We start from the raw sequence: 14,127 nt of genomic DNA, 5'->3' as shown, positions 1-14,127 counted from the left end.
AAAGTAGGAATTGACTTTAATTTTTTTTAATATCACTTGTTCTTTAGTATGATACAAAACTTTTGTCGAATACTTAAAACACAGCAATTAAAAACTTATAGATTCTAAGAAATTAATATATATATTCTCAGAAGTATAAACTTTCTGAATATAAAGCAAAAACTTTCTCTCTGGAATCTTACTGAACTTTACATTAAAAAAATATACTTTTGGTGAAAATTAAATGAAAGGCTTTTACAGCATTATGAAAAGCTTTCAGTCGCGATTTTATTCAATTGCCTGTTTCAACGAGATCCTGTCTAGAATTTCATTGGTTATAGAAAAATTGTTGTGTTCTCTCAACTTTTATGAGTCATTTAGGAGATGGAAGAATATTTTCACTTCATTATATGTGAACAAATTTTCCTATTTCATTTTTGTTGATGATGATGCTAAGACTTTCCTTAAGTTACCTTTAACAGCATTTCTTTAGTATTTAATTGAATTCAAAAATATTTTAAATTGAAGCATTTGCATTCAAATGTGAATATTTGAGAATAGTCTTTGATTAAAAATTGTTAGTTTATTCTTAAGAGATTGATAATTTTTTTTTATTTACTAGAGCTCTTCTGAATGATTGAGTTGTTAATTTTATTAAAATAAATGATTAATGATTTGATAAACATTTCTGTATGTTTCGTTTCGTTCATTTTCGTTATTTCATTTAATAATCATAATGAACGTGACTGCACAAGGAAGCAAGGCAGTTGTATAATATGGTTGATACAGCAACATTATCACCCTGAAAAGCTTCAATAACTCCCAAATCATTTTCTAAAATTATCAATGAAAGTTATCAGTCGTTTGTGTAGAAAGCAGCTTTCATCAACATAAATTGCTCGAATGTTAAAAGAGCGTTTTCATCACACACACACAAAAAAGTTTTCTAAGAATACATTCACCTATTTCTTTCACCAAATTCCTAAGATCTTTATAAATGACTTTTGATAAAAAATGTATCGCTTATAATGTAATTATAAACCAATTGTATTTCAAACAAACATAGAAAGAAATGCAGTTTCGGTAGAAATAATTTTCTCTAAGCAGTTTTCAGATTGATTATAATTATATCAAATGTTCATTTCTGAAATCCCACAATACAATAACTAATTCCCCAATATTAATTACAAAAATAACATTTTCTGTTTAAATTTATTATTTGGATACTATGGAAAGAAAGAGTAAAGAATTAATTGTAGTAATTAAACATGGATCTAGAAGAATTTTCATGAAATTACTGCGATTATCCTTGATTATTTTTTGCTCTTAAATTATTTTAATATTATTATTAAGAATTAACGTGATATTATTTTGTGTTAGCCATTGGCAAATATGGCATTAGACTTTAATACGGAGTTCGGACACACATTCATATTAGCAGATTATAATTTGGTATTTGCTGTGCCTAAATCCAGTTAACCTACTTTCCATCAATATTTTAAAAATTTCATAAAACCAAACAATTAACCACAATATAGATTATATAATTGTTTTTTAACCATTATTCCATATTAGCCGTCTCAAGTGGTTATTGATTCATCGGGAATACTAATTTATATTTCATTTAAAATAAATCGTTTAAATATAACTATTTGTGATTCCACCAAATTGTCTGACATTAAAACCTGTTATTTTAATTGTCTTGATAAAATTCTGTTTATTTTGCATTAGGATCTTTCTAATGTACACCAGTTTTACTTTTATTGCGCTATTAAAAAAGTAAATATCCGGTTCAACTATTGTATATTCTAAATATTGGGTTATTGTAACTTCACTTTTTTACTTTCTCCAATACGTAGGAAGAATAGGAGAAAGGTATAAAGTATAGAGAAAGTATAGCAATCGTCAAAAAATGCAGAATGTATTTAATGTATTTATGTCATGTATATGTTGACGAATTTCTATGTTTTTAGACTTCCCTGAATTCAAAAAACACCGTTTTCGAAAATATCCGTCCGTCTGCCTGCCTGAAAAAGACGAAAACGCTTTGAGCTAGACGGGTGAAATTCGGTATGCGGTCAAATTTGTAGATTTCTATCAAATTGTGAGCATGTTCCGTTCAGAAGGAGTCGGTATGTCCGTCTTTTTAAATACAATTTAACACGATAACTGTAAAACGAAGAGAGCTAGATAGGTAAAAATTGGTATACAGAATTAATATTTATAATCTTAGACGTCATTGAAATTTCGAGCCAAATCCAACAAGGGATTGACCGTCTGTCAGTCAATCATTCAAAAACACTTAAAGGTGATAACTCAAAAATACAATAATTTAAATATATCAAATTTGGTACAGGATTTTGAGATTAGGATTGTAGTTCGGCTCAATTTTTCTATCATTTTGTTGAGAAAAACGCGTCCAAAACACACATTCGATTTTCGGATACTGCTCATCACATGCCAGGAATTAATCGACAAATAACTCGCCAAAGATGACACAACAGTTTCAGCAAAAATGCAATATTCACGCCAAAGTTTTATATTTCGTAACTATTGTACGCCAATGTTATGTAAGAAGTTCTCTGGGAAAACAACTTTATTAGGAAGTATACGAGAAAATTTTGGGAAAACAACTCCTGCTGGTTATTCGTTCTTGTAAACTGCGCAAATATTAAACAGAAACCTTCTTTTAAGTTTCCAACAATGAAAAAAAAATCCAGCCATTAAATATTTGATGTAACAATGAAAACGGTTTGAATTTCAGACCAACAACGTAATATATTTTTGGAAATTAGGCAAAAAAATAAAACTAATTTCCAAAATCCTAGAAAAATTCGTACGGCTATTAAATTGATATGATTAAAACGGCGGGCCGCGGTAGCCTGGTGGTAAGGTCTTGGCTTGTGAGCCGTAAGATTTCAGGTTCGAGACCCGATTCTACTGAAGAACCGTCGTGTAACGGGTTCTGTTGCATGTTAAATCTGTCATGCCAAATGTCCTCCCGCTGGTGTGGTGTGGCGTGGAGAGGGGGGTGCCAGCTCAGGCGTCATCCTCGTGCCGCGGTTCAAAATGACGAGGTCCGTGCCAAAATAGCCCTAGTGTTGCTTTACAATGGGACGTTAATATAACTAAACTAAACATCATTAAAACGGCATTTTTTTGAAATTTTGAAATAGCATTGAAATTTTGAATAGCAATAATTTAAGTATAAAAAAATATTTTTGTGCAATAATATTTTCGGAAGATATCGCCAATGAATGCTAAAATTCAGCTTAATTTTTAATTAATTAAAATTCAATTAAAATATCGAAAAAAATGTCTCAAAGTTGCAATGCATAATCTCACCTTCGCAGAAATATATGTTCCAAATTTGATAGCTGTAAGTAAAATGGATGGTCTGTAGAGCCCCCCCCCCTTTACACACATACTTACATTCATCTTTATTATTCGCCGTGATTCATTTTAAATAGTTTATTACACTATTAGTTAATTCAGTGTTATGAAATAATACTGCCAACTTTGACGAGCTCATGGAATTTAAAATCTAAAGAGCGCTTTCAAATGAATTAAATAAACGCTTTTAAATTAGGCTAAAAAATAAAGAGAAAAAAAATATGTTTCTTTATTCATATAAATGCTGAAAGTTGTAGATTGCACATTTTGACTTTGAAAACCCTTTAGATTCAGAAAACGTAATTAACGATAGTTTCTTTTCAGTTTATCACACCAGATTTTGAATTACATGGCGTAATATTATTACAATGTTCTCAGAAGTTTTAAGTATAATTATTTTTCTATCACTTGAGCACGTATAACAACACCAGACCGTGGAAGGGGTTTCATTTTATTATTACACTCATTTATCATGGAATTAGTCATTCAATGCTACGTATTGAAGGTCAACCGTTTTTTAAACCGTTTTATTATTACTATTACAAACACTGTTTAATTTTTTGTAGCGCAAGAAACATTCCTCTAACTTTTACACGAGTTAAAGACGTTTTAGTTGTTTTTATAAACATAAAAATATCTGTTTCCTCAAAAGTTCTTTCATTTTCTAAGGATGGCAAAGGATTTCATCATTTAAGTTATTTTTAACTCAAATTTCTATATTAATTGATATCATACCAGTGGATTCTGGAATTTTGAATAATTTGAAAACACATTTCATTTTATTTATATGCTCACCGTCTTTAAACCATCTTCTTACAATTAATTTTTATTTGCATAAAAAACAGAAAATTAGTTGAGATGCTATCAAAACACATTTTTTTCTAATTTTCCCCCATAAATTTAAGACTTTCAAAATATTTTATATTTCTCTATAAGATGATGTACAGCATAGATTCAGAATTACGATTTTAATTGAAATAAAGTTTCAAAATGTAATACAAAATTATATATCTTACTACCGGTATATCTCCATTCACTAACTTTCAAATTTAAAAGAGTTCTGGAAGACTTTTTATGCGATTTAATGGCATGAACGGATATTTTGAGGGATTTTTAAATCTGTTGATGTTTTTTCAATCACGTGCATAGAACTTTATCTTACGATTGAAAACTAGTTTAAAAGTAAACAAAATTTTAAGAATTTTGAAAGAAAAAAGTATTTATTTTGCTTATCAGAGAATTTTTCATGATTGAAGATTTTATCAGTTCACTTAAATTCATTTGAAGTGTTGAAATTTATCTTTCAGTACAAACAGATAATAGAGCGTTTTAATGATCGACAGCGAAGATATAAAAAGAATATATCGATTACATCTTTAACATATATACATTCATAATATAAATAAAATAAACGAAAATAATTATATGCATAATGAATTAAATGTATTATAGTGCATACAAATATAATCCAATACGTGGTTGCTGGTCAGGAAGACAGTTAATTAAAATAAGATCGGAATGAAATTTAAACAAAGAAAAGAATATTACTTTTTCAAAAATACTTCAATGGTATATTTAACATTCATCAAATATTTCTTTAATCATCAGAACATGCGAGGACCAAGCCCCAAGAAAAAGAATATATTATTCAGTATTATTAAGTTATATTTTGCGAAATGCTTATCAAAGAAAACAGTTTATAAATAGTTACAGAAATCTTAGCTTTTTTTTCCCTTAAACATAATTAACATAATATCTAAATTACGATGAAAATTGTATTTGAGTCATGCCGAGTATGGATAGTAACATTGCTCTTAATTTATTTGCGAATAAAAATATTTTTAAATAAATAGCAATAATATTTTTCAGATCTTTATCGCGATTTAATTCAGTATTAACAAATGAAAATTAAGGAAAATGGCAAGAGAAAGTTTTTAGTTTTCGTCAAACAATTTATTTTTGTTTTAAATATTATTTTACAATTCAGTATTTGATGAATCTTTAGATGTCGCATGTAAAAACATATTTTCCCCACTGTCCCATTATGGAACCAACGATGTGCTTCGCGCACGGTGTTGGGGTGGTAACTCCGTACATAAATGTCCCATTATGGAATCTACATTCAGTCATGTAGGCTGGGTCAGTGTGAGTTTTAAATAAATATGTAAGCACCAATTTTTTTAATAATATTCAAAATTAATATATCAGCATATTTTACGATATGCGATAGAATGTTTACAAAAAATACGTATTGAAAAATATATGCATTCATTACATTCTTAGTTTAAATATAATTGATGAAACTATTATTTTCTATATTTTATTCAAGATATATTTGATATTAAAACTGTCTTTGACTATTGCTTTCAATTAAATTAATATGATGATTCTTAATAAAATAAAACGAAATGAAAAATAATTATTTTTCAAAAGAAAAAAAAAATAGTACCAGATGAATGAAAATATTCACTTACCGTTCTTATTTAGAAAATAATTTAATGTTGAAAAACTGAATTCTTAAACTTTTATGTGTATTCAAAGTGAAAAATCGTCCGGAGAGTTTTATTTATTAGCCATATCAAGGATATGAGGCTATGCCAGTCATGATGACGATTTAATGACTATGCAGATCGACACTTCGAAAATATTTGTATCTCCTTTCAAAGGAGATTCAAGGATTTCAAATCCTTGTTTTAATTTTAAAGATCCAAGTGACGTCTTGAATCTTTAATATTCTTTCATTGGATTAAATTTGGAATTTTCTTTAAAAAAAACAACCGAATAAGAATTTATATTCTATACTTGAATGAAACTTCGTTTTTTTCTTCTCTTGAATCCCTTAGGAGTCCTTAGTTCCTTCTAATGTCTTTATTATGATTTTAAGAACCTTATCTATAGAAAGATTTAATTTTTTTCAATTTTTATTTTATTCTTTAAAGTTCAAAAGCAAAGAAATTCTGGAATTAGTAATATTTAAAGTTTGTAATTTTTGTAAAAATGTTTGTTCGGAAGAAAATTCCAAAGTATAACAACCTACTTAGCATATATTTTATTTACTAAAAAATTTTGAATCCATAAAATCAGTAAGAAATATCGATATTCCCACAGATCAAAATTGAAGAGATTCCTAAGAACGAAATTAGATTTCCTAAAATTTAAAAGAGATTAGAGATAGAAAAAAAGATAAATGTACTATTCTGAAAAGTCTATTTTTGGTTTTGTATTAACAATATAGATATTAAGTTGCTTCTTCTTTCGTTTAACTTTTTTTGCCTTGAAAAAATAAGAAGAAATAAAAGCAATATTTAAATATTTTGATGATAAATAAACAGTATTATTTAATAAAATAAATGCATTCGAATATTATAGGAAAGATTTCAGTATTTAAAAAATTATATTTTGAACCGTATTTCTTACAAGTCCATTTGAACCAGTCATTTTTTTATTGATGTTGTTTCACATTGGACAACTTACTTTCTAAAGATTGCAATTAAAAAGATCGTAAGAGAAAATTTTTCTACAGTGTTTATAAAAATTGTGAAGTAGAATTTTAATTAATCCAGTTATGGCAACCAAATGAATTTACTAAGGTCACATAGGAACAACATGCATACAAGATCTTTTAGTAAAATTTTTAACTAATTAAGCCATCTATAAAATTGCAACAAATAACAAAACAAATAACAAATATAAACTCTAAAACTGATTGCAATAGTTTCCAAAGGTCTGCGGGGGCCTGGTAGTAAAATCTCGGCTTCGGAAACAGAGGGTTTCATATTGGAAACCTGACCTAAGAACCGTCGTGTAAGTGAGTCTGCTGCATGTTAAATACGTTGGGCCCAAATGTCCTCCCACTGGTATGATGGGGAAGTTTGGTGCCAGCGTCCTCATCATCTGACCGGGGTTTAAAATTTCGTGGTCCATTTCAAAATAGCTCTAGTGTTACTTTAAAACGGGACGTTAATATAACTAAATTAGAACTCTAAGCAACAGTTTCCAAATGGGCGAGGGATGTTTTTTTGTAGAAAAGCTACCTAAATTTCTTCATTTGTCTCTATAATTTTTAATTTATAACTAGGGTATCCATTTAATATTTTTACTGTATCGACGCATGCCATTTTTGAGCAATGATTTCAGCTTATCGACACATTTATACAGCATATCCTATATAAAAGTAAAGTTTTACTTACAGAAAGCCAATCATTATTGCTGGATATACTATTTAAAAATACGCCAGTTACAGAAACGGAATATGAAATCTGATGATAAGTTATTGAAGGAAATACCACCGTCATCTGAAACTTAAATATTTAAACATATAAATGCGGTTTCATCGTTTATAATATATTTAAAATAATGAATAGTATAAAAAAACAATAAATACTTTTTTTAAGTTATAAAAAATATGCAAAGCATTTTACTTCGCATTACAATTGAAATAAAACTCTCACTTAACAAGAGTGGCTAAGTGTTTTTTTCTAGCCACATCTTAAAATGACTAGTATTTATTTTTAGAAACGCCATCTGATCAAAAGCATCCCGACATTTTCATATTTACGCATTTTTTTTTCTTTTTTCGAATTTCTACCGAGAGGCTGGAAAAATTGTATTTGAATTTTGACCATGCAAAGACTAAGCATAAACTCGCATCTTACAATGAAAATTCGGTTTCATGAACAATTAGGGGATCGACCAGAATTTTGTGAAGTAAATGATTTTGGGCGCATCCGATTTTACTGATAATTGATAATGATTTAAAACTTTCATCAATTGTTTTGTATGCCGCTCGCAATATATGTGCATTTTTATGAAAATCGTATATATACCCGAGAAAATATAAAGGATTTATTTTTAAAAAAAACGAATATTTCCGCAAGTTTTAATTATTACATGCGAAGTTTTGAACAAAATCATAGAAAACCTGCAGAATATGTAATGTGCCATCACTACATTATTTTAAAATTAAAATATTTTGAATATCCTAGGAAATACGAGTAATACTTGAAGCAAAGGATTATCAAATGAGCATATGAGCAATACACTTTTCCTTAATTTCAAAGCCAGGTATATAAAGCAATTCCTTTATAAAAATCCCAGATGAAATCGGTAAATATTCAAAAAGGTATTAATACTGCAACGAACCGAATTTCAGTTGGTCAAGAGAAAAATGAATTCAAATAACATGAAATTTAAAGCAAAGTTTGTCCCATCAGACTAAATCCTGTATCTTTTATGAGTTTCGCTATAAATTTTCAAATTTCGCTCTAACATAGGTTAAATAATTGGTACATCAAATGTAATGACTTGCAAAATATCTTATTTGACCATTGGTGGCTAGCTGGTTTATTGGGATTATTGATTGCGCTTAATTTCATTTAAATTTCTTAAGTATAGCTTATGTTCAGATGATTCCTTCAACAAAGAATTTTTAAGCATCAAATTGTGGCAACATTAAAGGCGAGTAATTTTTAATCTTACTTCAGCTCTGTTCGTGTTGAATTTGAACAATTCATAACAGCCAACTCCCATGACGTCATAGTGCTATTAAAAACATATTTAGTTTCTCTATCTTTTAAATTTTGCAGTGCTGTAATTTCAGTTTCTTATTCCTCACGTAAACTATGTAAATATTAAACAGAAAAATGGAAGAAAATTACGCGATTAAATATTTGAGAAAGCAATGAAAACGTTTTCAGTAATGAAAAAACATTATGCAAAAGAAATTGTTCAGTTAGTTAGTTGGTTTTTATGGCGCAAGGACCAGATTTGATCACTCTGCACCAAACATTAAGAAATTGTTCAAATTTGGGGAAACATTACATTATAAAAAGAGTCATAAAAGGACAATTTTTAAAATTAGTTTGAAAGTAAGCTCTGTGCATATTGTTTTTAGGAGTTATTTAATATTATTGTATATTCCAAGTGTGGTTAAGCTACCAACACACACACGCACTGCATTATTAAAAGAGATAAAGCGATTAGTAACAGAGATTCCAAATTATTAAATTGGAAAAGGAGGCATTTCAAAATGCAGATCATATAAAAAAATGTTATGATGTGTTCTTCAAAAAGCGAGATATCACATTCACAAATTTAATTTAATGACTTTATAATGGCAATGTATTATATAAGGGTAAAATTCCAAAAGGGGTTTAATATATTTACTAATATCACGTTAATCATCGTGTGGAACATATCTGTCTTGCTCTTTAATAATGTATTTGTTCGGGTCATATGAGTCACAAATGTTTCGATTGCAAGCTTTTGCTTTTTTATCTGTACCTGCCGAGCAAAAAAAGCTTATTGTTCTTATGCTTGATATTTTTTTTTCTTTTTCAATGTCTGTTTATCATCATTTGCTCAATTATTTGATGATAAATCGTTAAATTCAGGTGTATATTCTTCCTTGAAAGCCTGAAATAAGTCCTTTTCATCGAATAATATATTTCTGGAAACGTAGTTGTTCCATCGTGTAACTACCCATATTTCGTCTTTAAAAAAATATTCATAAAGGTAAGCCCTTGGCATCCGGCTTCTCTGAAGACTTATTAAGTAACAAATCTCCATTGAGATCACTGGACGGACATGTTGAAGTTACCTTCTCAAGAGAAACCTCCAACTTTGGTCAGTCGGTATAGACCACCACAAAAACAAACAAACAAACAAACAAAAACAATAACTCCGCTCCTCTCTATGTACACTTCCTCCATTGCTAAAATTGATTCCCAAGATCCCCAAAGAAGATAAATTGATTTAATTGCCTGAAGCATTAAATATTTTATAAATATTTTTAATTCTACAAACTGGCAACAATACAAATCGAGTAATGTAAACTGTCTTTAACAGGGCTGGAATTATAAGACACTTCTTGGCATGGTGATAATCCACCAATTCCAGTTAATCAAACTGGCGAAAGTGATAAATCATGTGCACTCACAAGTATAGTGCATTGCTGTATTGTTATCTAACGAAATCTGCATGTTTTTCTTTTTGAATCTATTTTTATAAACTGGGGAAACCCCGAGTGATATAGGTATTTAATTCAAACAAAAATCACCAAGACATGTCTCTACGTTAACTTCTGGCATACTTCCATATAAAAATCGAAAGTTGTCTGAATTTCTCCAACTATCTCGCTATTGTTTGTTAATTATGTTCTTTGAAATATTGTTCAAACCATATTTTGCTAGGACTCCGACTCGCAGTTAATATTTTCTTTCCTTGTGACCTCTTTAGCCTTAATATTCGCAATTTCATTCTTTCTGATTTCTGTATTGGTTTTAACACGCATAAATTTGATCTTAGTATTAATGACTGCGTTTTTTTTTAATTTTTTAAAAAAATATAAAGAATTATATATCGAAACGAAGGTTATAATATCAGCAATTTCATCGTCTACTCAACTGTTTTAGTTCAGAAAACTGCATGAGTCACACTTGCTCCGCGTTTAAAATATAACTTTTAACAACTTTTGTGAAAAATATTTTTCTCAATATTATTATGGCTTTGCATGTTTAATAATTCAATTGTTTCCAGTGGTCCAGCAAGTCCAAAAAATATTTTGTACTTGGATGATTATCTTGCTATATATAATTCTTTAATAGTCTTTAGCAAATTTTTTTTTCACATTTATATAATTCTTATATAAAATTTGTTTTATAAAAAGCACAATTTTCTTCTACTCCTTGACATTTATATATTTACTAGCCACAGCACCCGGGACTCCGCCTGTGTTTGTTTATTCCATGTATTTAAGAAAAAGCAAAATTCATAAAATCTTACATCAACAGCATTTATGTTCTTATATTCAAACATTTAAAATATTTTTGATCTCTCACTTCTAATTTAAAGAATATCATTACACGAAAAGTTTGAAAAACTGATTTACATTAGAGAAATATCCGTACAGAAATGAAATTTAATTCATTGAAAAGCTAATTTTTTTATGTTTTTGGATGACGTAGAAATAAAATCTGTGCAATGGTATGATCCAAAATTATGAAAAAGAAAATGAAAATTAAAAAGAAATGAAATGAAAAAGAAAATGAAAATGAAAAAGAAAAATCATTTTATTTCATTTCACTGCCTTTAGGAGGCCATTGAAATTATTTTCATAACATAGCTGATCCTTCTAAATGTTAAGGAGCGTGTTCCGAGTATTTCTCGGTTTACCGCCGTAACCCGGTGGTAAGATTTTGGCTTACCAGAACCGGTGGGTTTCAGGTTCGGGACCAGGTTCCCACTCATGAACCGTTATTTAAGCGGGTCTGGTACACGTTAAATCCGACGGGATCAAATGTCCTCCCACTGGTGTAGTGTGGAAGCTTGGAGAGGGGAGGGGCTGCGAACTCAGGTGTCGTCCTCGTCATCTGATAGTGGTTCAAAATTTCGATGTCCGTCCCAAAATAGCCCTATTGTTACTTTAAAGCGGGGCGCTAATATAAACAGAGTATTGCTCGGTGCTGTCAGAGGGTAGGGAATTTTTAAGGCTTAAACTAATAAATGGTTATTCAGTTTTATAAGTTTATAGATGCATTCTTGTTCTCTTTCAAAAGTATGCAAATAATACATTCAAGTTATTGCGTATATCAAGTTTTATCAGATAATCCAAATAAATACCAAATAGAATAGGCAAGTTTCTAACTAAAATTTTCTCACTTTATAGGATACACTTCTAGATTTTTAAATAATTCTAAAAATATAAAATTAATGCACGATTATTACTTGATACAGCTAAAGTTCATTTCCTTCTTCTATAGATAAACTAATTTCCTAAAAAATGATTTTTTAGCATTTCCCTAACACGTTTTGATGCTCTTAGAATCGATTACTTCAAACATTAGGGGTATTTACGATATAGAATTGTTCCTGATATTGAAGAAGTATATAGTAAATATTGTACTCCATATGTTATGATTCATGTAAAATATTTCTCAGTATTAATTATTATTGGGTCAACATTTAGACCTTGTCAAAAGTTTCGCAAATCGTTTCAAAATTTATCTATCCAAGAATCACGGGAAACAAGCAATGTCCAAATTTACGGAAAAGTGATATTCTATTCTAGATCTGGCTGAATAAATATTATTGTAAAAATCAGAAAATCTTTCAATATTTTGCATATATTCTTCGCTAACTTCGATGCAAAATGTGCAAATTATGCACCTTTCCTGCTTTAAATGCATTAAAAATTAACTGAAGCGAGAGTAAATATTTACCTCATTTCGCTCAATTCTTTTGAAGTAAAATATTAGTCATTCTGCAATTGCTTGAATTTTAAATGTTCATATTTCGTTTATCTTTTTTTTCGATGTTACTGAAAATTTTTTTCAATGAAGATTTTTCTATCGCAATGTTCAACAAAAATTTTAATTATAAGAGTAGAATTATTTTTTTTCATTTTATTATAAGTGTAAGATAGAAAATACAGATAATATTCCGAATTTTCCGAAGAAGTGCTGATTATTTTTGTACGTCATGTAATATTAATAATTCATAATAAATCCCCCACTGTTGTGCTGTGAGTTTTTGCCCTTTCACTTTTTTTTTTTTTTTTGCTTTATAATTATCTAATTACACCAGACCTTCCGTTTCGGAAATGTGCAGTCTTAATGATACAGTTAAGAATTCATAAAACCTCGGGGCTGGGGTGACCTGGTGGTATGGCCTCGGCTTCAGATTCGAGATCCGATTCCAATGAGGAACCGTCGTGTATGCGGGTCTAGTTCAATCCGTCGGGACCAAACTTCTTCCGGCTGGTGTGGTATGGAAGTTTGGAGAGGGGGTGCAAAAAATTATTTGAAAAAAGAAAGACTTTTTAGTCATGATTAAAAAAAAAAAAAATTAAACTTCTTATTTTGTTTAAATTAAATTAGCGGGAGTGGTGTGCCTGCCACATTCTCGCATATTCTCTAAAAAATTCTCTAATCCACTTGCAGATAATTTTAAACCTGGTCAAAGTCGTGAACGTCACGATTGCTCTGGTTTTTAGTTTGAATCCCGCTCACAAGAGATCTGTGCTTTAGTATATAGTGTAGAAAATTGTAATACCAATATAGCATTAAATACATGTCATTGGTTTATAATAGTTTATGGAAGATCCTATTAACGAGCGATCTTTGACGGATAGTTTTCTTTTTTGCGATTAACCACTGCCATGCCGTTAACACGCAAGTGGCAGAAAATCGAATGCGTGATTTGGAATACTTTTATTCTGACCAATTAAAACCGAAATTTAACACGGAACTACAAGATCTACATGCATACAAGATCGCATTCAAGTTTAAGTCATCGTGTTTCTGAGTTATCGATTTTTGCGTGCATGCAGACGTACGGATTGATAATGATCAAATTTTAACAGATTTCATTCAAAATTTGACCAGGATCCATGCTCCAGATGCTAAGACGGTGAATTAAATTCATTTATCTAAATTGTTACCTATTTGTAATATAGTTCTTACATGCATGCAAAAGTAAACCAATAGATGTCAAGCCTTTGAGGGGATTTAATTCCAAATTGTATGCGGATCTACATTTTAGATGCTAAACCTATCTCCCATATATGTTGTCCACTTATATTTGGCCAGTTGAACGGATAAACTTCCTCTGAATAAATTTCGTTCAGTATGTGTTAGAAATATATAAATTTGATGCTAACTCCATATACGAAATTTCATCCATCTGGCTCAGTTTTTGAGTTATTGTGTTCACAATTAGATATAATTCAAAAAATATATTTTTCGGAATAAAGGACCT

The 14,127-nt window shown here is 29.6% G+C and overlaps 2 protein-coding genes across 7 annotated transcripts in view; one reads left to right on the top strand and one right to left on the bottom strand.

Annotated features, from left to right (window-relative positions):
• Positions 1–14,127, bottom strand: part of LOC129968951 (solute carrier family 35 member G1-like) — a 91,058-nt gene that overhangs the window by 59,812 nt on the left and 17,119 nt on the right. The window contains exon 1 of one of the 3 annotated variants that reach the window (XM_056083321.1): positions 7,563–7,666. The exons of 1 other annotated variant lie outside the window; for it this stretch is intronic. The gene's annotated coding sequence lies outside the window, so the exon portion shown is untranslated. Of the gene's footprint in view, positions 1–5,846; positions 5,899–7,562; positions 7,667–14,127 lie in introns of those variants that run through there. One more of the 3 variants, XM_056083322.1, reaches the window with a different exon arrangement.
• Positions 1–14,127, top strand: part of LOC129968950 (solute carrier family 35 member G1-like) — a 104,802-nt gene that overhangs the window by 80,588 nt on the left and 10,087 nt on the right. The gene's annotated exons all lie outside the window — the stretch shown is intronic.

The sequence above is a fragment of the Argiope bruennichi genome, chromosome 5, assembly GCF_947563725.1.
Source record: "Argiope bruennichi chromosome 5, qqArgBrue1.1, whole genome shotgun sequence".
Taxonomy (NCBI): Eukaryota; Metazoa; Arthropoda; class Arachnida; order Araneae; family Araneidae; genus Argiope; species Argiope bruennichi.
Note: the sequence above shows the minus strand (reverse complement) of the source record. Positions and strands in the feature narration are given on the sequence as shown.